Source organism: Atractosteus spatula, unplaced genomic scaffold (genome assembly GCF_055471065.1).
Source record: "Atractosteus spatula isolate fAtrSpa1 unplaced genomic scaffold, fAtrSpa1.hap1 Scaffold_83, whole genome shotgun sequence".
Lineage (NCBI taxonomy): Eukaryota > Metazoa > Chordata > Actinopteri > Semionotiformes > Lepisosteidae > Atractosteus > Atractosteus spatula.
The window spans coordinates 81,583-104,698 of record NW_028296916.1 but is presented as its reverse complement, the minus strand read 5'-3'; the positions used below and the strand labels follow the sequence as shown (position 1 = coordinate 104,698).

Below are 23,116 nucleotides of genomic sequence, written 5' to 3'. Positions count from 1 at the left end.
GCTAAAAATGGCAAGAATACTTAACCTTTTACTACCAGTGACATATTTAGCCAATGTCCACCTGGAATTTCCTCCCCCTTAAACATTTGTTATATCTCTGCAGCAGAACATAGCAGGAGCCTGGTTCAGGTCTTAAATTGAAGCTAACCCCCTTGGCTTTGAGTGTGTAAAGTCAAATTTCTTATATTTCTTAATGTGTCGACTCAGCAGACAAACATATGAAAAAAACCCCAAAAAACAGCTGGCGAACATTTTTTTTGGGGTCTTCAGAGGTCAGAGTTTTCAACTATATGCATGTCAAGGGCCTGGGAATGATTTGAAAACCTTGTTCTAGGTGGCTACTAGCTTGGATAAAAATTTGGGACAAATGGATCAATTAGAAAAAATTCTACATCATGTTTTGTGAAGACTGGACCTGGAATGAAATTTCACGCCTATAATAAAAAATCATAAAAATATTGAAAATAATAAGAATAAAAACCATTGCAATTGCTATAAAAACCTTAAGACACTGCTAGAGAGCCTTTACCTGCTGTTATGCAATGAAAAAAAACCTCAGAGTTGCCTTCTGGTGTGAAAAAAAGGAGCACTGATAAGAAACTGATAAAAAAATGATTGATTATCCCTTCTGAGTCAATGATTGACAGCTAAAAATGCAGCCTGAAGCTTCCAGAGGAAGTCTCACCCCCTAAGGGCTCTGAATGGCTGAAAATACAAAGAATGACAGCGGTTTTTACCAATCAAATCGCCTTATTTCTGGCGCTCGTTCTTCAAACATTTACTACGTAATCAGTAACGTTTACTAGTCTCTAGCTCTTGAGATAAATTAGTCTGGGTTATTTTGGATATATATCATGCTCCAGAATAAGGTAAAAACATGGGATATATATATATATGCTGGTTTTTGCTTTTGCGGTTTTGTTGGTAAAAATGTATGATATTGACATGCTGGGCTGGCCAGGTGATCGGGTGTTTTTATTGGGATTCTGCTAGTTCATTAATTTATTGGTTTATTGCATAATAGTGTCATGTCTGTGGAAACAAACTTTATGATTTTGTTGTGGTGATATTTGAGAATACGTGCATGTGAGAAAATTTGTGGAGCGGTTTCAAACAAACGTTGTTTATCTCGCGTTTATCTTAAAAATAATAAGTGTCATCTGGGGAGACAGGAGTGGTCCTCGGTGACCGCGATCCGGACTAAGTTAACAGGTGTGTAATTTAAAAAAAACAAGTTAAAAATAAATGCTAAATGGGTTTAACATTCAGGAATGTAATTGGTCAGATGCTTACGATAAGTGATGCTGGTGTTTCGTGTGATTTAGCGAATTCAAAAAAATATTCATTTTAAAAACGGCAAGAGCTGGTATGAATAAAAAGTTCGTAAGTATCTTTGTTACAACAGCCGCGCCAGAACTATTCAGATACTGTACATCAGAAAAGTACCTGAACTTGACTGGTTTCTATTCAGTTATGTGCATTGGGAACGAAAGGGAGACTTAGATGGATTTTATTAGGGGTTTAGTAATCAGAAAATTTATTTTTACACGTTTGTGCCTACGAGCAGAAATAACTTCCTGCTTTCAGCGCTTTTTTTGTTTCTGCTTGTAACCTCGAACAGAGAAACCCAGTACTGACTCACAGAAACACCCCGGAGTTTCTGTGTTTCTGGGATTTAAGAGGGATGTATGCAGCGGTGTTATGAGTCTGGAAGGAGGAGACGCGCATTCCGCACGGGGAGCGTAGAGCAATGAGCCGCACCTGCTGCGCGCTGAGTCCTGTCCTATATAACCGCTGAGCACGGACACAGAGTCTCCAGCCAGTGCTTGAGATTTATGATTTCAATGTTTTTTTTTCTTTTTGAGCAGAAGATGGATTTCTTCCTCTAGTTAAAGTTATTGGAGTTGTGGTTACTGTGCTAGACCGTCGGGAATAAAGATAAGAGTGCTTTCTTGATACTTCACAAGAGTATACATAATTCACGAGCTGTATTAAAAAAAAATGAACTGGAAGAAAAGCAATAGGGCTGGAGTTTATAGACTGTGATGCAAATACGAGAGTAGGAGAGGAGGGGACTAGTTCAGGAGCACAACCGGCCCTCTCCTGCCCATTCTCCCACCAGGGTCTGTTGTAACCCAGTGTGAAATTCAGTGAAATTGCAGTTCAGCTTTTGATCACTCAGCTGCTTTGCCCTGGGAATATGGGGCAAATAAAGGAGATAGCAACCAGACTAGAGGGAGAGTTTTTATTCCTAAGGGATGACTTGTTTTACAACAGCAGACAACTTAAAGAAAAAGAAAACCTGTGTTCTGCTGCTCCAGGTTGGTTCCACTGGGAACAAGTGTGGCCAGGAGCTCATGAACAGTAATTAGGGGTTGTTTCCACAAGGGGGGCTGGAGTAAGTTAGATGTCAAGGGCAATAAAACTCATTAGACCTAATTGACCAGTTAAAGTGAGTTGTTCTGCTTTCTGCACAGAAACCAGTGCTCTCTTCTCAATGTGTGGGTGAGTCTGTCAGTGATATAACAGCTAGGCAGGACTTCCACTGTGGTCTATTTCATCACCTGTGTCCCCATCTTCCAAAGACAACAGTCCAATCTAGCATAGAGTGTCCCGGACTGATAGTGACTGACAAATAGTGACCCCTTAATGGAGGAAACTTTAGCTTTTGTAGGTAATTATACCACTTGACAATGTTACAGGTGTTGGGGGGGGGAACCCCTAGTGATCCCACAGTCTCACATAGACAATGGCCAGTCTACACAAACCTCCAGTCAACACAGCCCTGACCCCTGTTATGTCACCCAGGTCAACACTGTGAGACAATGATTATTTAGGAAAATTGTAAGGAATGCATTCCAAAGCAGTCAATGGAAGTATGGAATTAAAATAGTCAAGTCTTGATAAATAGAGTATATTATCTATTTATTATACCTTTACAGATGCAGCCATTCAAAGTGCGCGTTACAGACACGTACCGCAGGTGGCGTCGCGCAGCGTGACGCAAGATGACGCGTGGCACCGCAGTACGTGATTGGTTGACCAACAGGGGCACTCGTGGTCCGTTGGTCTGTCGTAGAAAGACTTACTGTACAGTAAACGTACAGTAACTGAAGGGAAATCTTAGTAGCTGAGCATAAAAAGAATAGGAGCATACTGTAACGCGTGTGAAGGCAATAAACTATATTAATTTTGGAACATAAACATACAGTATATACAGTAGCTGGTCTTGGTACTTTAAAGAAAAAAATACACACCAGTATTCCATTTCTCCCTAAACATTTTAAGCTTCGAAGTCTTTAACTAACGTGATACCGAAGTCAACAAGCATACTTTTAGAATTTGATTAAAAGGGAATATAATATGGAATCGCGTATCTAAAGAATTTAATAACGGTGTGATTATATCCGTGTACTGCGACAGGGCTGTGTAGGGCTGTTTCGCCTCTCACTTCATGCAACTGTACCAGGAAGAGGATTTCTTTCTATTCGAAACGTGTATTTTAAAAGTTTAAGAAGTAAAAACCTTACAGCGTACACAGATTTCTAAACTGATCAGGATCGTTATCTTTGTCTTATGCATAATAATGTTCACCGCTCTGTCCAGCAAATTAATAATAAACTTTATTTTATATAGCGTTTTAAACGAATAAGTAATTAGATTGCTCATAAACCTAATCACTTGCTTTTTCTTTTTATTTAGGCTCAGATTTCAACTATAGATCGTATTATTAATAACCATAATAACAACCAACCAACAAAAACAACCATATAAACATAATACCAACCAAAAACATAGATAACGACCACAATACAAAATCAAATATATCAAACCAATATACTCTCGCAATTCCTACAATTATCATAATCCCGCCCCTTATGCAAAACCAAACCCTCCTCCCATCCCAGTTTCTCCTCTTTATCATAAACAAAATCCACTTCAATTTTCAACATAAAGCCTTACTGCTTGCTGGGTTTTTGAGGGGGGGTGTCTTTCGCTGGAAATCCCGCCTGCTTCTACTTTACGAGTACAACCCCCTCTCTGCAGGAGTGCTGGCTGTGACGAATTAAACCGGTTTCACAAGTATTGTAGGTACAGTGTTAACTGGTAGCTGGGCACCTCAATTAAGTCGCTTTAACATGCTAATGCATTGGTGTATCACTTTATTTTTTAACAAACATTTCTTTGAAAAAATGAAACGTTTCCCTTGGTCAGAGATTAAATAAAACCTCACTCGCACCAAACAAATTTATATTTCTAAATATCACAACATGATCGAATTTAAGTCTTTTTAATAACAATGAACAGTCACATATGCGTTACAAAATAAACATTTATATTGATTTGAATTGCGTTTTGATTTAAATCGTAAACTCGTGTTTAAATATATGTGTTTAAAGGCGATATACTGTAGAAAAGCGCTGATTCTTATGGAGTGTGTTCCGCCGGGGATTCAAAAAATTTATTTTTTTTAATCGTGTATCTAAGGAAAATTGCAGTATAACTTTGTTAATGCACAAACAGTGGCATGTTACATTATAATTTGGGTGTCTCCCCTTGCCAGAAAGCTCTAAATTGCATTTTGAGTGCGGTTTTTGACTTTTTCTAAATTGCAACCCATAAATAAAGCTGATAAAGCTTAGACTAACTGTATTCTAAACTGTATTACAACGTAAATTGCAAAAATGCACTTGGAATCTGTCCAAGCCCTCCTATGAAAATTATTTAAACTGCGACACGGATCACTCATCTCTAAATAAACTTTATTTTATATAGCGTTTTAGGCGAATAGGTAATTAGATTGCTCATAAACCTAATCGCTTTTTCTACATAAACACAGCGTGATTGCTCTCTGAAAATGCTTTTCCTTTATATTTAGGCTCAGATTTCAACTATAGATCGCATTATTATAAACTTTCTTGGAAAAATGTATTTTATGTAAACCATGTTTGCTATTAATTCATTTTGGGCTAAAATACGTTCATTGTCTTCCAATCGAGTCGAGTTGACATTAGAAGCTTGCCACTCCCGGACTGTTACACCAACGCATTAGCATGTTAAAGCGACTTAATTGAGGTGCCCATCTACCAGTTAACACTGTACTTCCTACAATACTTGTGAAACCGGTTTAATTCGTCACAGCCAGCACTCCTGCAGAGAGGGGGTTGTACTCGTAAAGTAGAAGCAGGTGAGATTTCCAGCGAAAGACACCCCCCCTCAAAAACCCAGCAAGCAGTAAGGCTTTATGTTGAAAATTGAAGTGGATTTTGTTTATGATAAAGAGGAGAAACTGGGATGGGAGGAGGGTTTGGTTTTGCATAAGGGGCGGGATTATGATAATTGGAGGAATTTGCGAGAGTATAATGGTTGATATATTTGATTTTGTATTGTGGTCGTTATCTATGTTTTTGGTTGGTATTATGTTTATATGGTTGTTTTTGTTGGTTGGTTGTTATTATGGTTATTAATAATACGATCTATAGTTGAAATCTGAGCCTAAATAAAAAGAAAAAGCAAGTGATTAGGTTTGTGAGCAATCTAATTACTTATTCGTTTAAAACGCTATATAAAATAAAGTTTATTATTAATTTGCTGGACAGAGCGGTGAACATTATTATGCATAAGACAAAGATAACGATCCTGATCAGTTTAGAAATCTGTGTACGCTGTAAGGTTTGCGATTTAAATCAAAACACGAATCAAAATCAAGACATTTAATATACATATACATACGGTATACAGTACAGTTTGCATACGGTAATATGCTTATGTTCCTAAATCAATCTCTTTTATGAGCATGTGTAAGGCATGGTGAATCGATTCTCAAAAATTACTGTACTTTGCATGATTGGAAACAAATGCGTGATTGCGAAATGCTGTGGTGTTACTTTTACAAAGACGGTCAATGAAAAAAAGAATGTGGACCAGGGCAATACTTTGAGTTTACAGCTTGTCCAAGGTCATTTATTATTAATACTATTAGTAATATCTTCGTTAAAGACTTTGATGGCTACAGCTCAAACATGAGAGGTTGAGCTTTATTAGCTCCACCTTGCGGAAATTCCGGATACTATTATTTTGCTAGCGGTATTTACCGGTAACTTGCGGTATTTACCGGTAACTTGCGGTAGACTGCGTACAGCATACCGGAAAATAATGCGGTATCGCCCGCGCATTTTGAATGGCTGCATCTGTACATTGTGACAAAAACAAATTTCAAGTCCATTATGAGCACACACAGCATATTAAAGATGGGTCTCTGCACTGTAAAGGAATCTTAGTAACTTTAGCTAATAAACCTGAAATGTCATTTCTTTTACTGCTTGTTCTTTAAGGTACTAACTCATTGACATTATGTAGATTAAAATAAAATTATTCACAAAGAAAAAGCATTTATCACAAATGTATCATGCCAAATAAACTCTAGTAATCAAGAGGAATTAAGAAAAGGAAACAAAACCATCCTTTGAGGATGCCAGATAGAAATGTAAACACACACTCAAACGTGGGGCCAATCTTACCAGAAATCAATTAACCCACCAATGATCTTGGACTGATGTCTGAAAACCAGAGCAAACAGTACAATATTAAGGTACTAAAGCTATTAGTAGAACAGATCTAGCTTCTCAACATAATACTTATGTCTGAACTTCATTGAATAGTGACACTTCAATCTTTCATATTCAATATTTTTCACAAAATCAACAGCTGAGAACAGACCGCCATATACCTTTATCCAGTGGTTTTCAGAGCAGAGACATCCGTGTGGGCAAGAGTTCTTTCCCTGAGGTCCACTGCACGTCAGCTAGCCACGTTCTGGCTGGGTCGTGTGTACTCCTGGGAACGTCGCCTGTAATGAATATTGGGGACTTTGTACAAATTAATAATGTGAGCATATTAATATGATTTGTGTTGAAGCCAAACATAGACAATCACTGTGAAAACTTGAATTCAACCTCCAGTGTCTGCTTTTGAAATGCTGATCATCACCCGTCTTCTGGCTTCTAGATGCACGTGTTAATGGATATTTCTTGTCTTCTTTTTTTCCCCCCCATATGCTCTTCTCTGTATCATTAAGTACTTCTGGGTCATTTCATGTACCTCGTGGCATCTTGGCTGGTGGTGAATGGCAGGCAGCTGCTCTAAAAATAACATGCCTATTAATATGATGTTGAAGACAAAACCAAAACAATACAACTTTGTTTTGCACTTTACAATTTATCACAAGCTTGTCATATTTACAGTCATCAACTGATTTAGGCTGCTGTTCCTGTGAAAAATGTCCTTTGTTTAAGAAAGATTCAATTTAAAATCTTTAGGTTTTAAATATAAACCACTGGCAATATGGTAATCACTTTTACAACTTTTAAGAAGTTGCAAGATAGCTCTACAACTATGTTGTCCTTAACTCATTCAGAAACTACCACTAATATTGTAAGAAATTGTTCTCTAGACTCTAGATCTTGTGGGCTCTGTTCTCGATGAATTGGAAAGGTGTCGTTCATGAAGTCCAGTACTCTGTCGATCTCTCTCTTACCAAGAGACTACCCATCTAACGCTGCAGGAAACTCCAGTGCCTGGTCTGGGAATGCTGGGCTATTCAGATTCTGTCAATAAATTTCAAGAATGGTTCACCTTTTTGTTTACACTGTGGCATTTCTTTGCAGTAACAATTGAGTGGGATAGTTATCTGCCTTCTATACTCTTCTGAAAATCATGTATCTTTTTAGCAGTCCCATATCCCTTCCTTATATCCTTGCTGATGAGAATGAGAAATGCTATTTTCAAGACATTAACACGAATATAATTTTTACATTAATTCCAAGGTACAAGAAAATGAATATCTTCAAAATATGCACTTTAATATACTTACTTAGTTTCTTTTTTGGAAATGGTCAGTGAACCAACCACTCCAGAGCTTGTCCTTCAACCTTGAAATTATTTCCTGGAAATGCTGTAATCACAGAGGAGCTCTTCTCCCCTCAACAATGTCCCTTTTTGTCACAGACAGAATTATGACAGGCTGTTCGTTGATTATAAATGACTTTCTTACAGCCCTTACATTGTCTTTTCTCTTTGATGGATTTATCCATCTTCTGATTTGCCTCCTTATCCGGGAGGCAGGCTCAGTGTTTTTCACGAGCATCAATGCACAGTTTTTGTGCAGGTTCATCTGAAAAGAAAAGACATCTCATGTCTCCCTCTGTCATCTGTGAGCTTCAGCAGTTGTCTTTGTGATGACCTTGCCATTGTAATCACACACCACCTCTCCCTTCTGGAAACACCTGGAAGTCACAAACTTCTTCCCCTTCACAGGATCGTCAGTGATGCTCAGGCCTTCCCAGATTTGATACTTTATCAACTTTTTAATTTGCATGCCATTTGGTGGCAGTCCTGTGTTGGGCTTCCACTTCTCAAGCACTTCAGACACTGTTGATACATTGGCTGACCAGTCCATCTTCTCCGTCTCCTTTCACAGCTGCTGACCTGGGCATTACAGCGCAGTTTAGTGAAGTAAAGATGAAACGGCTGATAAAACACAAATAAAATGCAATTAAGGTACATTCCAGATTTTCTTAAATACCGTACATGATTGGAGCTATGCAGGTGGAGGTCTTTTGTTCGGTATTAACATGGATTTTAATTGGCTTCTATGAAAATTGGCCATGGTGTGAGTGAGTCCTGTGATGGACTGGTGTCACATTATGGGTGATACAGTACTTTGCATCCACTGCTTGCCAGGATGGTTCCAGTTCTACCACAACCCTGAATTGAGTGGATGGGTATATCAATGTAGCCATCAACTTGCATGTTCCTCTTCTTCACTCAATGCAAAGGAAGCCAGCTGTTGTTTGAGGTTTTGTGCTCTTTAACAGGAATTATGACCATTTTTGTGCCCACTTGTTGAAACAACACTTTCTTTGCACCCATTCCTCAACCTGTAATAGTGAGAAAATAAAAATGAATACACCAAACTGTAAAAATCCCATATATGGAATTTCTTACTTTTGTTGTATGAAAGTATTCTTACTGTCATGTTCTTTACCACCCCGGGATGCTACAGGTGCTTCAGCTGGAGAAAGGCCTGCAGGTAATACAGTACAAGAAGCTGCTCAGGCGAGGTGATGTCTTGCCCAGTCTGTGCAACACATCTCTCTTTGCAACCATCAACACCTTCCAGCAATCCTTTGTACTTGGTTCTGGACTCTGCAACTGTCTATATCTGTGGGAGAAATTAATACTCATCAACTTTTTTTGTATTCAAATTAAAAGTACAACTGAAAGAAGTTTTAAAATGAAAATGACCTATTTTTAGTAATCTCTTGGCAACATTCTTACTGTTCTTCTTCTGAATATCCTTTAGGATACTTTGGAAGTTGATGATGAGGTTAGCCAGGCTGGGATCCTCTACTTTCACACTGATATCATTTAGGATGTAGCCCGGAAAATGGTTTATGTTCTTAATATAATTAGCAATGATTTGGTGAGACAGTCCAGTGGTCTTCATTTGGTTACAATAATTGTTGTTTTGGATAGGCCCTTTACAAAGTTTAAGGAAGATGCAGATGGATCCATAAAAACAGGAATCTGGAAACATTTTCTACCTGACAAATGTAGAGTCACTATGTTTATGGCTGAGATTTCACATGGGTGAATTTTAAGCTAAGGAGTAAAAACATGTGCTATGGAAATATCACTGCTCAATTTTAAATGCCTTTAAAAAATAAATACCTCCTGAGAGCAATCTGCCACTTCAAGATCCTTGGTAAGGTCCTGTTTAAACCCAGCCAGGTGAGGAGCATCCAGGGAGTGCGTTCTGTCCAGTCCAGCCTGGGTCACCGTCTTCCTGAGAGCCTGCTGATGGCTTTTAAGAACTGGGGGACAGTAGGAATACAAAATACACATTTAACATTTTTACTTCTAAGACAAACTAGAATACAAGTATAAAACAAAAGATACATTTGGAAAAAATAGAAAGTTCTCCAGAACTCACATCTTCCCCTTCCTCTTCCACTTCAGTCTCTGGCATCTCTTCCTCCTGGACAGCAGCCTCTTGCTCAGGGCACCTGGACCACCGGATATATAATTTTAACATACCCTCACATAAAGGTAAAGGTTAGAAATGAAACAGAAGAACCCTTATAAATTATAAATATCTTACCTTGCTGATGTGTCTTCAGGATTCCACATAAAACAGTCCATGGACCCATGGACTCCGCCAGTCTCACATTCTCACCACACATGAGCCCTATGCTCTTGTAATCCCCGACCTGCCCATTCCTCAGGTGATTCAACAAGTCCTTCCTGGCCTGGAGAAGGACCTTGCTGATCTCCTCTGCTGAGGCTCATTTCATACACACCCTCTTTAGGTGAAGAGGAAACTGGTCAAATGTCTTCAGGCAGGTCTTGCACACCAGAGGAATCCTCATGGGTCTCTTTTGAAAATAAATAACTTTTGTGTAAAGGAACAAGTCAAGACTGTTTCAGTTTCTTAACCGAGACTTAATTTTCTCTCCAATAGCTTCACCATATTGTTTATTGTATTTTTATCAGAATTATACCTTGCTCTAAAATAATGACTTTATAAAACAACTTAACTCTTACTTGGTCTTGTTCGCAGTCTTTCCAGTAGAAGTCGTTGTAGAATTTAAAAACTGCTGTGATAATTTGATCTGCCCGAGTGTCCTTCCCTAACCCAGTATTGATAGCTTGTGTACTGTAGGGTCCAAAGGTGGTGTTCTGCAATTTCCTCCCATAATGTTTCTTTGATCAGTTGGAAGCAAGTGTGAAAGCTTCCTCCCAGTGGGGAAGCTCAAGATCCTCTAGTTGTATGACAGATTTTGCTCTTCGAGGATCTGCAGTGTGGTGTGAAGCCAATTTTTGGCATTGCTTACCAGCTTCAAATATGTGAGTTTGGGTGGCTTGGCAGGTTTTATGAGTTCCTCGGTCTTCCGTCGTAGGCTGGCGGGTGCTCGGTTCTCCCGTCCAATAAAACTGCTGTGTTTTGTAAATGGTGGACTGTTTGGATCATTTTGTAGATGATCCTGGTTCCTTGTTGGAAGGTATCCTGTCTGTTTGACATGTTTGTTGTGTAGGCAGTGTGGAGGGTGACCGTACGGTTGCGTGCGTTGTCAACTCTGGATTGATCCATACTTACCATTTAAATGCCTAAAGCTTCGTTGACACCGTTAGGTTTCCACTGTTAGGCAGCTTTACCTCTGTAGAATCTGTGGCTCCATAGGAAGACAATCTTGCCTTTCTGTGTGTCGGTATGTTTTTGCCTGGGTCTTCTTCAGGCATTGTTCTGGAACACTGTGTCCATGCTGGCCTGTTTTTATCCTGTTTTGTAAGGGGCAGTGTGTTGTAGTTCCTCCTAGGGGGCTAGTTTGTATCCTATGGTCTGTGTTCCTTCTGTACGTTTCTGTATGAGTAGGTGCAGTTTCAGTTGGTGAATGGGTTTCTGTTTTCCTTGGGGGGGATTATGCATGGACCATTAACATCTCAATAGGCAATCAGGGTCTTTTGTTTTCCTCCCTAGTAGGACTGTGCAAGCTGTGCGAGTTTCCATAGCTGATTGGTTTCAGTTATTCTTCTGTTTGTTGCGTGTTAGTATGGTGAAGAGTTCCAGTCCCTGTAGGATCTGGCTAGTTAGGAGAGGGGAACAAAGCTCCTTCTCCCAGATTTTATCCGAGAGGGGACCATCTGGGACAAGGAGAGCACTCTCCTTCCAACGACTAAAACCCTCCTGGTTTTTCTGATGTTCAGGTCTTGTGTAAAGATAGTATTAAGTCTTTTGATCCACTCCCTTTCCTTTTTCTTTCTTTCTATCTCTGTCCAGTTGGGGTTGCTTTCCAGTCCCGTGGTTCCTGATGTACCTGTGTTGTGTCAGCTGGGTTCGGATGGAGTTACCCGTTCCCCCCCCACATAGGTCACCCCGCACTTTTTGCACTGGATGCTGTAGATGGCGTTATTGATGTTTTCTGAGAGTGCCCTTTGCAACTGGAAGATTTCTTTAGTTTCTTTGTTTTGGATCGTTGTTTTCTGTTATGAAATGTTTGGCTCTTGGTGTATATGATCTGTTGTGTACAGGTTTTAGCTTGCTTTGGACTAATTAATGCTGAAGGTTTTTGTTTTTTTCTGTGTGCAGATATGATTTTGTGCTCCCTCAGTATGTTTGTGTTTTCTAATATCATGGTTTTTGGTTGGTTTTTATGCTGAGTTGAGAATATGATGTGTTGAGGGGTATTTTTCTGTCATCTGGAGTTTTTCTATTTAGAAATGTTCGTGCCACATTTTTGAGGAAACTTTGTGTGTATCTTCTCTGGCATAAAGCTTGGAAGAGTGTGTATTTGGCTTCCTCAAAGTCTTGTTGTTGTGTACAGATTTTGTGGAAGTGTAGGAGTTGTGATTTTACCAGTCCTTTTAAAGTATGTTTTGGGTGGAAGCTATCCTTGTGCAGTAAGCCGTGTGAATGTGTCTTTGAAAAATACCTTGATGTCCAGTTTGTCTGTGTTGTTGAAGGAAGAAACCTTGTATGTGGTGGTGTCTAGGAAGTCTATCAGGCTACCATGCTTGGTGTATTTGAGTTTAATGGACCTGTGGTGTGTGTTGAGGCTGTTAATGATTTCTTGTAAGGCTTGATATGTGCTGCCTATATGTTTATTTTTTATTTCTTTGCCCTGGGATGGACTGGTGTCCTTTCCAGGGTGTAGCCTGCCATGTGTCTATTTCTTGCCACGTTTTAAAGTAGAGTTACAATCTTACTATTTTTTCAGTTTTAAATTGACATTTACAAATGTATATTGAAGCAGCTACCCACCTGAACTAAACTATCTCAGCATGTGTAGTCTGCAAAGGAACAAGTAATAGGTTTATTCCATACTGAAAAGAGAAGAGAGAAAACTCAATGTTTCGGCTGTGAAGCCTTCTTCAGGTGTGAGAAAGACAGGGCAGATTACAAAGATTAAATAGCACAGAAGAACAAAAGCTGGGAGAGGGGAGGAGGCAGGAGCAGCAGAGAGGCCACTCAGGAAGTGCAAAATGGAGAGAGGTGAAGAAAGGTGTGAAGTCAAAACCTGCAAGAGAATAGAGAAGATTATTTTAAAATAAGTCAGTCATTGAGAGATCCTGGCTATTTGAGGTGAAAAGAAAAACTATGGGCTTGGAGAAATCTTTAACCTTCCCAGCCCTAATATGTTCTCTGAAGTGTTCTCCTGGTCTCCTTTCGGTTTCCCAAATGTAGATAGCTGGGTATTTTTTGCAAGAGATACAGTAAATGAGATACAGGATGTTGTCAGGGTTATCCGGAATTGTCCTGTGATGCCCTGAATGTCGGTAGATATGTATTTGCAAGTGATGCAGCGAGTGCTATTGCAGGGGACGGTGCTGAGTGCGAGGGAGCTGTGAACAAGAAGCTTATGTGGTGGTCAGCGATAAGAGATGATTGGGCGGTCGGAAAAAAGAGTACCAATGGAGGGATCGTCCTGTAAAATGTAGTCATTGTTAATGATGGTCCTGGGGATAGAAATTGGGTTAGGGTGGTAGGGAAACACCGAGGGAATGCAGTTGTGAGACTGGGAGTTCCTGATTGAGTTGATGATCCGAGGGCTGTTTTTGGCCCGGGAGTAGAATAAAGCGACACCTTTCATCAAACTTTTTGACAGGTACCACGCCCCCTTTTTCAGCCAATGGGAGGCCGCCATGGGCAGATGTCCTGCCCCCTTATCGGCCAATGGTGCAATGTTATGGGTGGATGTCCCGCCCCCTCCAGAGCCAATGGTGTGTCATAATGAGTGTTGTTGTCCCGCCTTCCACCCCGAGCAGCCCCAGGCCTCAGGGTACAAATGCCCACCACCGCATCCCCTTCGATTTATAAATAAGTGTGTGAAAGCGCGTATTAGCGATGAGGGATGGAAGGTGATAATGTCTGCTGCAGGTTTGAATGCAATCTATTATAACCCTAGGGAATCGGCGGTGTGGGAAGTCTGGTGAGGGCCGCGAGTTTCCGGGATGTGAGCACACACACACACACACACACACACACACACACACACTGACTGAGTAAAGTGTCACAGAAAGAACTCGCAGGACAAATAGCATGTGAAATGTGAACCACTTTATTTCATCAGTAGGTTTTAAATTACAGAAACATCCCAGTATACACTTTTAAACTTTTCACACACATTACAGACTACTGCTTGCAATCGCCAATTAAATGTTGGTGCAGAAAATTAGTTGTAGCTATCGCCCCAACATTGTTCAGAAACTCAGCAGCATCTGAAAAAGCATTCATAACGCCCTTTCTCTCGCCATTTCTATAGCCGTGAACACCGAACTGGGCGACCCTAACAGAGAAAATAAATTAGCCTGAGTGATCAGAGGGACGGTGTTACCACAGGATCTATGTAAAATACGTTGTGTTTTGGAATACACACCGCTGAATCCGCCAGGCTTCAGTTTCTGATCTGAAAACATCAGAATCGCAGTAATTTCACTCATGTTCTTTACATGCACATCTATCTCTTTAACAAATTCAAGGACATTAGTATTCAGTTAATTGATTTTCATTTCAAGCTTTGCAGAAAGAAGAGTGTAAAGCACTTTTTGTAAGAATTCTTACGTATACATTCGAAATTTTTCATTCTTCTCACGATGGCACACCTGTGTCTGTAAAACAGAGTGAAAGCTCTATTCACATTGCGAGTATTTCACAGCCCTGGTTTTACATAGATCTTTTTTCTTTTCTGTAAAAATATGTATAAATAAGTATAAAATAAGTTTTGCAACGCACCAAAAGTCACGTGTAGTATTTTTCCATCTACCTTTACAAGTAAGGAGCGTACATACTCATATGGCGAGCGGTCGTCAATTATTTTTCTCAGCAAGTGCTTTATACTCCGCTCAGTATCATCTGTAAAAGTATAGGCACCCAGGCCACTGGCGATGTACAGAACAGCCGATAAAATTCGGGCTAAACTGAGACACTTATAAATTTCTAATGCGGCAAACAACACATCTTTGTACTGTAACATGACCAGGGGAAGGGTCATTCATAACAGGTATTTTCGGAATGACCTACTTAAAATACTAGATATGGACCTTAGCAAAATGGCTGCCAAAAAGAATCAGCTGACCGGTACATGGAAAGGGTCTACCCTGAGAAACAATGAGACACAGCTGAGCCACATCAGGAACCAAAATATAAGTGCCCCGGAGGCAGTGAACAGGGCGGAAGCCGATAAGGTGAATGCGGTTTGGAGGAAAAGAGAGGAAAGAGGTGTATGTTAAAGATCGGGCTAAAGAATAACGGACTACTGAAAGGAGAAAAGGTTTATGGTTTTTGGATTACGGACACTGGATAAGGATACATCGCGGATTGGCTTTATTACGGACTTTTGGAACTCGGATCGGATCAGGATTAAGGGAACGGATTACGGACTGTATTTGGAAGATAGTTGGAGGAAGAAAAGCCACGAAACTCAGGAAAGAAAAGTGTGGTGTGAGTACTACTTTCATTTACATAAACTTTCCCCCAGAGACACCACAGTACCCATCCGCGCACCCGACAACTAGGCATGTGTGACCCCGTTGACCTGGATGATTAATCAAACGGGCCGCGCATTCATCAACCACAACCCCCTTTAAACAATGGTTGAAGGTGCAACATACCACCGACTTTACAATCTGATCCATAGCATCGGGCTCATTAGAGCCATCGATAGCTAAACTAGGTTGAATATCATCATTAATCACATTTTGGTGAACACACATGAACAGACACGAAACATTCAAGCTTGATGGTAGTTTGAAGATTGATGCGTCGACCTCTTCATTATTCTATTAAAGGAAAAAAGAAAAGGAAGGCTTAACAAAATAAATAGGCATGCTTTTTACCTAAAATATTTACAATTGTAATGCCTCTTTTGTGTTAGAGTTTTTCGTTTGCTTCGAACTTGCTGTGGTTTAATATTTACCATTTGTAGCAACTCTTCATCAGTCGTTGACGGACCCCCAACACCTGAATCACCGTCAGAGTTCACATGACAGCCACTGTCACACACCACTGAGTGCTGGGTCAGCTTTTGCTAAAAAGAAGACAAAGTGTTGAAAACGAAATACGCTAAACGCAGATTGAAAATACAATTCCACTATCAGAAAAAATATTTTAGCAACCTACTTCTTCAGTTTGCATAGCAGAGGAATCCGATGATTCACTACTCAAAGAAGCCATCTTCGCAGCAGTCAATATCGGGGCCTGACAGCTCAGGTGTCACACTTCAAAACCGGCAAGTCGGCTAATTTAAGCATAAACTCCAAATTTGTAACCATGCCTACATAGCTCAAGACATTTTTCAAATGGTTGTGATGTTTTAGAACGCCCCACCATATCCCCCACCCCAAAATCACACGTGTTTTATCGAAAGTGAAAAGTAATCACGTTGAATTAAAATATGTAAGCTTATTTCAATGACAAATTCTCAACAACTTTTCAAAAGTTTGAAATGATTTTCCACGTACCGTGAACGTAAAGTCTTTAAACCTTAAAAATATTAACATGCAACCCAAGCCTCAAATGATGTGTTTCTCTAGAAAAGAAATTACATTGAATCAAAAAATGTAAAACTTATTTTATCTTTTGAGAAGAGCGTTGTAGGGCAGGTCTTTATATTTTAGTGGATAGGTCATAAAAGTGTTAAAATAATTGAATAAGACACATTTAGCAGCGATAAATTATACGCACGAGCAAAAATTGATATTTATAACGCTTATAGATTTTAACAATATAACAGACTTTACTAAAATGTTTACTTTTAAATTAAATATTACATCACAACATGTCCACACCCAGGCACCTGCCGTTAAAGGTTATGGGATGTAGAGATACAGTATATAAGGTTCATGATGAGAATAAAAAACGCTCATGCTAATACACAAGCACATGTGTCTCACCAAAGCTGACAAATAAAAAGCCAAAAAGCCACACTGCACGTGTTAACAGGAGAATGAGCGAAGATTGGGTGCCTCGTGCAATTAAAGGCTTACAACACCTGGTATTCCCAGGCGATCTCCCATCCAAGTACTAACCAGGCCCATCCCTGTTTAGCTTCCAAGATCAGACGAGATCAGGCGTGCTCAAGGGGGTGTGGCCGTAAGCAAGAACAAGGCTCGCTGGCACCCTTCTTATAGAGAGGACAGCTCCGTCACCTCTTTTACGACGCTGCTTTTTTTCCCTTGCGTTTTTCTCTTCTTCCCACATTCTCTCTCTTCACTGCCTTCGTCCCCGCTCTATTTCACATCAGCCTTTCACTCTTGCTTCTTTCCAATGAGGATGGAGCTGCGGGAGAAAGGGCGCTATAGAGGATCGCTGTGGAGAGCTGCTGCTGTGCTTTGACATCTGAGCTCTGTGGAAAACGATCTCAATACAATTCTGAAAAACGCGACTCCCCGAACGCCAGCCGAACAAGTCTCCACAGCCGAAGCGCTGTGTCTCTTTTCAGCTGGCGATAAACCTTTCCTCGATCCTTTGCTGACTTGTAAAACTGTTCATGATCAGAATAAAAAACGCTCACGCTAATACACAAGCACCCGTGTCTCGCCAAAGCTGACAAATAAACAGACGGACAAGCCGCACTGCACGTGTGAACAGGGGAATGAGCGAGCGAGCAGGGATAGGGCGCCTCCTGCGCTTAAAAGCCTACAGCACCTGGTATTCCCAGGCGGTCTCCCATCCAAGTACTAACCAGGCCCATCCCTGTTTAGCTTCCAAGATCAGACGTTCTCAAGGGGGTGTGGCCATAAGTGAGAGCAAGGCTCGCTGGCACCCTTCTTATTGAGAGGACAGCTCCGTCACCTCTTTTACGACGCTGCTTTTTTTCCCTTGCGTTTTTCTCTTTTTCCCACGTTCTCTCTCTTCACTGCCTTCGTCCCCGCTCTATTTCACTTCAGCCTTTCACTCTTGCTTCCTTCCAATGAGGACGGAGCTGCGGGAGAAAGGGCACTACAGAGGATCGCTGTGGAGAGCTGCTGCTGTGCTTTGACATCTGAGCTCTGTGGAAAACGATCTCAATACAATTCTGAAAAACGCGACTCCCCGAACGCCAGCCGAACAAGTCTCCACAGCCGAAGCGCCGTGTCTCTTTTCAGCTGGCGATAAACCTTTCCTCGATCCTTTGCGGACTTGTAAAACTGTTCATGATCAGAATAAAAAACGCTCACGGTAATACACAAGCACCCGTGTCTCGCCAAAACTCACAAATAAACAGACGGACAGGCCGCACTGCAAGTGTGAACAGGAGAATGAGCGAGCGAGCGGGGATAGGGCGCCTCCTGCGCTTAAAAGCTTACAGCACCTGGTATTCCCAGGCGGTCTCCCATCCAAGTACTAACCAGGCCCATCCCTGTTTAGGTTCCGAGATCAGACGAGATCAGGCGTGCTCAAGGGGGTGTGGCCGTAAGCCAGAACAAGGCTCGCTGGCACCCTTCTTATTGAGAGGACAGCTCCGTCACCTCTTTTACGACGCTGCTTTTTTTCCCTTGCGTTTTTCTCTTCTTCCCACGTTCTCTCTCTTCACTGCCTTCGTCCCCGCTCTATTTCACTTCAGCCTTTCACTCTTGCTTCCTTCCAATGAGGACGGAGCTGCGGGAGAAAGAGCGCTATAAAGGATCGCTGTGGAGAGCTGCTGCTGTGCTTTGACATCTGAGCTCTGTGGAAAACGATCTCAATACAATTCTGAAAAACGCGACTCCCCGAACGCCAGCCGAACAAGTCTCCACAGCCGAAGGGCTGTGTCTCTTTTCAGCTGGCGATAAACCTTTCCTCGATCCTTTGCGGACTTGTAAAACTGTTCATGACAGAATAGAAAACGCTCACGCTAATACACAAGCACCCGTGTCTCGCCAAAGCTGACAAATAAACAGACGGACAAGCCGCACTGCACGTGTGAACAGGGGAATGAGCGAGCGAGCGGGGATAGGGCGCCTCCTGCGCTTAAAAGCTTACAGCACCTGGTATTCCCAGGTGGTCTCCCATCCAAGTACTAACCAGGCCCATCCCTGTTTAGCTTCCGAGACCAGACGAGATCAGGCGTTCTCAAGGGGGTGTGGCCGTAAGCGAGAGCAAGGCTCGCTGGCACCCTTCTTATTGAGAGGACAGCTCCGACACCTCTTTTACGACGCTGCTTTTTTTCCCTTGCGTTTTTCTCTTCTTCCCACGTTCTCTCTCTTCACCGCCTTCGTCCCCGCTCCATTTCACTTCAGCCTTTCACTCTTGCTTCCTTCCAATGAGGACGGAGCTGCGGGAGAAAAGGCACTACAGAGGATCGCTGTGGAGAGCTGCTGCTGTGCTTTGACATCTGAGCTCTGTGGAAAACGATCTCAATACAATTCTGAAAAACGCGACTCCCCGAACGCCAGCCGAACAAGTCTCCACAGCCGAAGCGCTGTGTCTCTTTTCAGCTGGCGATAAACCTTTCCTCGATCCTTTGCGGACTTGTAAAACTGTTCATGATCAGAATAAAAAACGCTCACGCTAATACACAAGCACCCGTGTCTCGCCAAAGCTGACAAATAAACAGACGGACAAGCCGCACTGCACGTGTGAACAGGGGAATGAGCGAGCGAGCGGGGATAGGGCGCCTCCTGCGCTTAAAAGCTTACAGCACCTGGTATTCCCAGGCGGTCTCCCATCCAAGTACTAACCAGGCCCATCCCTGTTTAGGTTCCGAGATCAAACGAGATCAGGTGTGCTCAACGGGGTGTGGCCGTAAGCGAGAGCAAGGCTCGCTGGCACCCTTCTTATAGAGAGGACAGCTCCGTCACCTCTTTTACGACGCTGCTTTTTTTCCCTTGCGTTTTTCTCTTTTTCCCACGTTCTCTCTCTTCACTGCCTTCGTCCCCGCTCTATTTCACTTCAGCCTTTCACTCTTGCTTCCTTCCAATGAGGACGGAGCTGCGGGAGAAAGGGCACTACAGAGGATCGCTGTGGAGAGCTGCTGCTGTGCTTTGACATCTGAGCTCTGTGGAAAACGATCTCAATACAATTCTGAAAAACGCGACTCCCCGAACGCCAGCCGAACAAGTCTCCACAGCCGAAGCGCCGTGTCTCTTTTCAGCTGGCGATAAACCTTTCCTCGATCCTTTGCGGACTTGTAAAACTGTTCACGATCAGAATAAAAAACGCTCACGCTAATACACAAGCACCCGCGTCTCGCCAAAGCTGACAAATAAACAGACGGACAAGCCGCACTGCACGTGTGAACAGGGGAATGAGCGAGCGAGCGGGGATAGGGCGCCTCCTGCGCTTAAAAGCTTACAGCACCTGGTATTCCCAGGCGGTCTCCCATCCAAGTACTAACCAGGCCCGTCCCTGTTTAGCTTCCGAGATCAGACGAGATCAGGCGTGCTCAAGGGGGTGTGGCCGTAAGCGAGTGTAAGGCTCGCTGGCACCCTTCTTATAGAGAGGACAGCTCCGTCACCTCTTTTACGACGCTGCTTTATTTCCCTTGCGTTTTTCTCTTCTTCCCACGTTCTCTCTCTTCACTGCCTTCGTCCCCGCTCTATTTCACTTCAGCCTTTCACTCTTGCTTCCTTCCAATGAGGACGGAGCTGCGGGAGAAAGGGCGCTATAGAGGATCGCTGTGGAGAGCTGCTGCTGTGCTTTGACATCTGAGCTCTGTGGAAAACGATCTCAATACAATTCTGAAAAACGCGACTCCCCGAACGCCAGCCGAACAAGTCTCCACAGCCGAAGCGCCGTGTCTCTTTTCAGCTGGCGATAAACCTTTCCTCGATCCTTTGCGGACTTGTAAAACTGTTCACGATCAGAATAAAAAACGCTCACGCTAATACACAAGCACCCGTGTCTCGCCAAAGCTGACAAATAAACAGACGGACAAGCCGCACTGCACGTGTGAACAGGGGAATGAGCGAGCGAGCGGGGATAGGGCGCCTCCTGCGCTTAAAAGCTTACAGCACCTGGTATTCCCAGGCGGTCTCCCATCCAAGTACTAACCAGGCCCGTCCCTGTTTAGCTTCCGAGATCAGACGAGATCAGGCGTGCTCAAGAGGGTGTGGCCGTAAGCGAGTGCAAGGCTCGCTGGCACCCTTCTTATAGAGAGGACAGCTCCGTCACCTCTTTTACGACGCTGCTTTATTTCCCTTGCGTTTTTCTCTTCTTCCCACGTTCTCTCTCTTCACTGCCTTCGTCCCCGCTCTATTTCACTTCAGCCTTTCACTCTTGCTTCCTTCCAATGAGGACGGAGCTGCGGGAGAAAGGGCGCTATAGAGGATCGCTGTGGAGAGCTGCTGCTGTGCTTTGACATCTGAGCTCTGTGGAAAACGATCTCAATACAATTCTGAAAAACGCGACTCCCCGAACGCCAGCCGAACAAGTCTCCACAGCCGAAGCGCTGTGTCTCTTTTCAGCTGGCGATAAACCTTTCCTCGATCCTTTGCGGACTTGTAAAACTGTTCACGATCAGAATAAAAAACGCTCACACTAATACACAAGCACCCGTGTCTCGCCAAAGCTGACAAATAAACAGACGGACAAGCCGCACTGCACGTGTGAACAGGGGAATGAGCGAGCGAGCGGGGATAGGGCGCCTCCTGCGCTTAAAAGCTTACAGCACCTGGTATTCCCAGGCGGTCTCCCATCCAAGTACTAACCAGGCCTGTCCCTGTTTAGCTTCCGAGATCAGACGAGATCAGGCGTGCTCAAGGGGGTGTGGACGTAAGCGAAAACAAGTCTCGCTGGCACCCTTCTTATAGAGAGGACAGCTCCGTCAGCTCTTTTACGACGCTGCTTTTTTTCCCTTGCGTTTTTCTCGTCTTCCCACGTTCTCTCTCTTCACTGCCTTCGTCCCCGCTCTATTTCACTTCAGCCTTTCACTTGTAGCGGCAATGGTTGTTAATAAGACAGAATTAAGTGTTGCTGTGCTTTTTCTAATGAGGCCCCATCTCTCTGTTCATCTCTGTGGTGCAGCCACAGAGAAACTATTCATGCAGGCTGATTTAAATATGTTTTCTTTTGATAAGGGACAGCTCCCAAATGGGGATGCACTTAGCTAAGCCTGGCTATCATGATCAATGGTCATCCATTGGCGCCTATCTGTCTAGGGTGTGCCAGATGGACATCTGGACTGCATTCCTAAGTGTCAGGAGTAAGTGACTCACATCTCACCTTGATCAACCAATCAGGGACTGGTAGGGCCGAGTAACCCACGTGGGACTCTGATGCCCATGGAACTTTCAGCCAATGAACGAGCTGAAGTTCCTCCAGGTAAAAACAGGCAACACAGAGGGCCTGAGAGACTATTTCCTGGACTTTTCTAAAGGGAATTCAAAGGAGAATTCCAGGGCAGGACGGCCCAGGAGCAAAAGGCTCCCAAGGGCAGGACATTCTCGCAGTGCGCCTCCTGACCATCCTAAGACTCAGCCCGGACAACCACGGAACGGCCAGTGTGTCCGAGTGCCAGAACTTTCCTTTGTTCTAAGAGTCTAGAGCGGAGGTTGCCAGAGAGTAACCAGAGGATCCACCTGAGGTAAGCACCAGCAGCAAGCCTTGTGAACAGGTCGGAACTGTGGACAGCTGAATCACTATTCAGAACTAGCGCTTCATCAGGAATGAACCGGTCCTCTTCCTGACTTGCTGGGACCCACAGTCATCTTTTCTCCTGTGCACAAACTTTGCTAGTTAAAGCCAACACTAACTAGCCGGTCAGTGAGCATCTGCAGCACAGCACAGCCTGGCACGGAGCCAGAGAGCCCGCAGGAGATCTGAATCCCCAGAGATTGGATGAGTATTCAACTTCAATGCATTACAGCTTGAGAATTCAATTGTTATCCCAACCAGTTGATATCAATTTAATTCCTAAGAGTTATGTACTTGTTTTCAGTATCTAATGTAGAAGTTGTAACCAAGTTCACTTTATGAAACGATCTAAATGAATGATATACTGAACGTATGTCCTCTTGATATATGTAACTCTTTGTAACTGATTGTATATATACCTTTTGTATTCTGATAACCCTCTCGATAAGATCTGTTAGGTTTATATGCATATTTTATGTATTAATAAATGTATCCTCGTGTATTAGTACCCGTGTGTGTGTGCGT

The 23,116-nt window shown here is 42.7% G+C and overlaps 3 non-coding genes and 4 pseudogenes across 3 annotated transcripts; all 7 read right to left on the bottom strand.

Moving 5' to 3' along the window:
• Window positions 1-17,036: 17,036 nt before the first annotated feature.
• LOC148805159 (5S ribosomal RNA) lies at window positions 17,037-17,155 on the bottom strand (annotated as a pseudogene).
• A 1,183-nt stretch (window positions 17,156-18,338) lies between these two features.
• On the bottom strand, window positions 18,339-18,457 carry LOC148805158 (5S ribosomal RNA; annotated as a pseudogene).
• Window positions 18,458-18,993: 536 nt separating this feature from the next.
• LOC148805157 (5S ribosomal RNA) lies at window positions 18,994-19,112 on the bottom strand. Its single transcript, XR_016090422.1, has one exon. It is a non-coding gene; the product is annotated as a 5S ribosomal RNA (ribosomal RNA).
• A 537-nt stretch (window positions 19,113-19,649) lies between these two features.
• Window positions 19,650-19,768, bottom strand: LOC148805156 (5S ribosomal RNA; annotated as a pseudogene).
• A 537-nt stretch (window positions 19,769-20,305) lies between these two features.
• Window positions 20,306-20,424, bottom strand: LOC148805155 (5S ribosomal RNA). Its single transcript, XR_016090421.1, has one exon. It is a non-coding gene; the product is annotated as a 5S ribosomal RNA (ribosomal RNA).
• Window positions 20,425-20,961: 537 nt separating this feature from the next.
• Window positions 20,962-21,080, bottom strand: LOC148805154 (5S ribosomal RNA). The gene has a single exon (XR_016090423.1). It is a non-coding gene; the product is annotated as a 5S ribosomal RNA (ribosomal RNA).
• Window positions 21,081-21,617: 537 nt separating this feature from the next.
• On the bottom strand, window positions 21,618-21,736 carry LOC148805153 (5S ribosomal RNA; annotated as a pseudogene).
• Window positions 21,737-23,116: the final 1,380 nt, after the last annotated feature.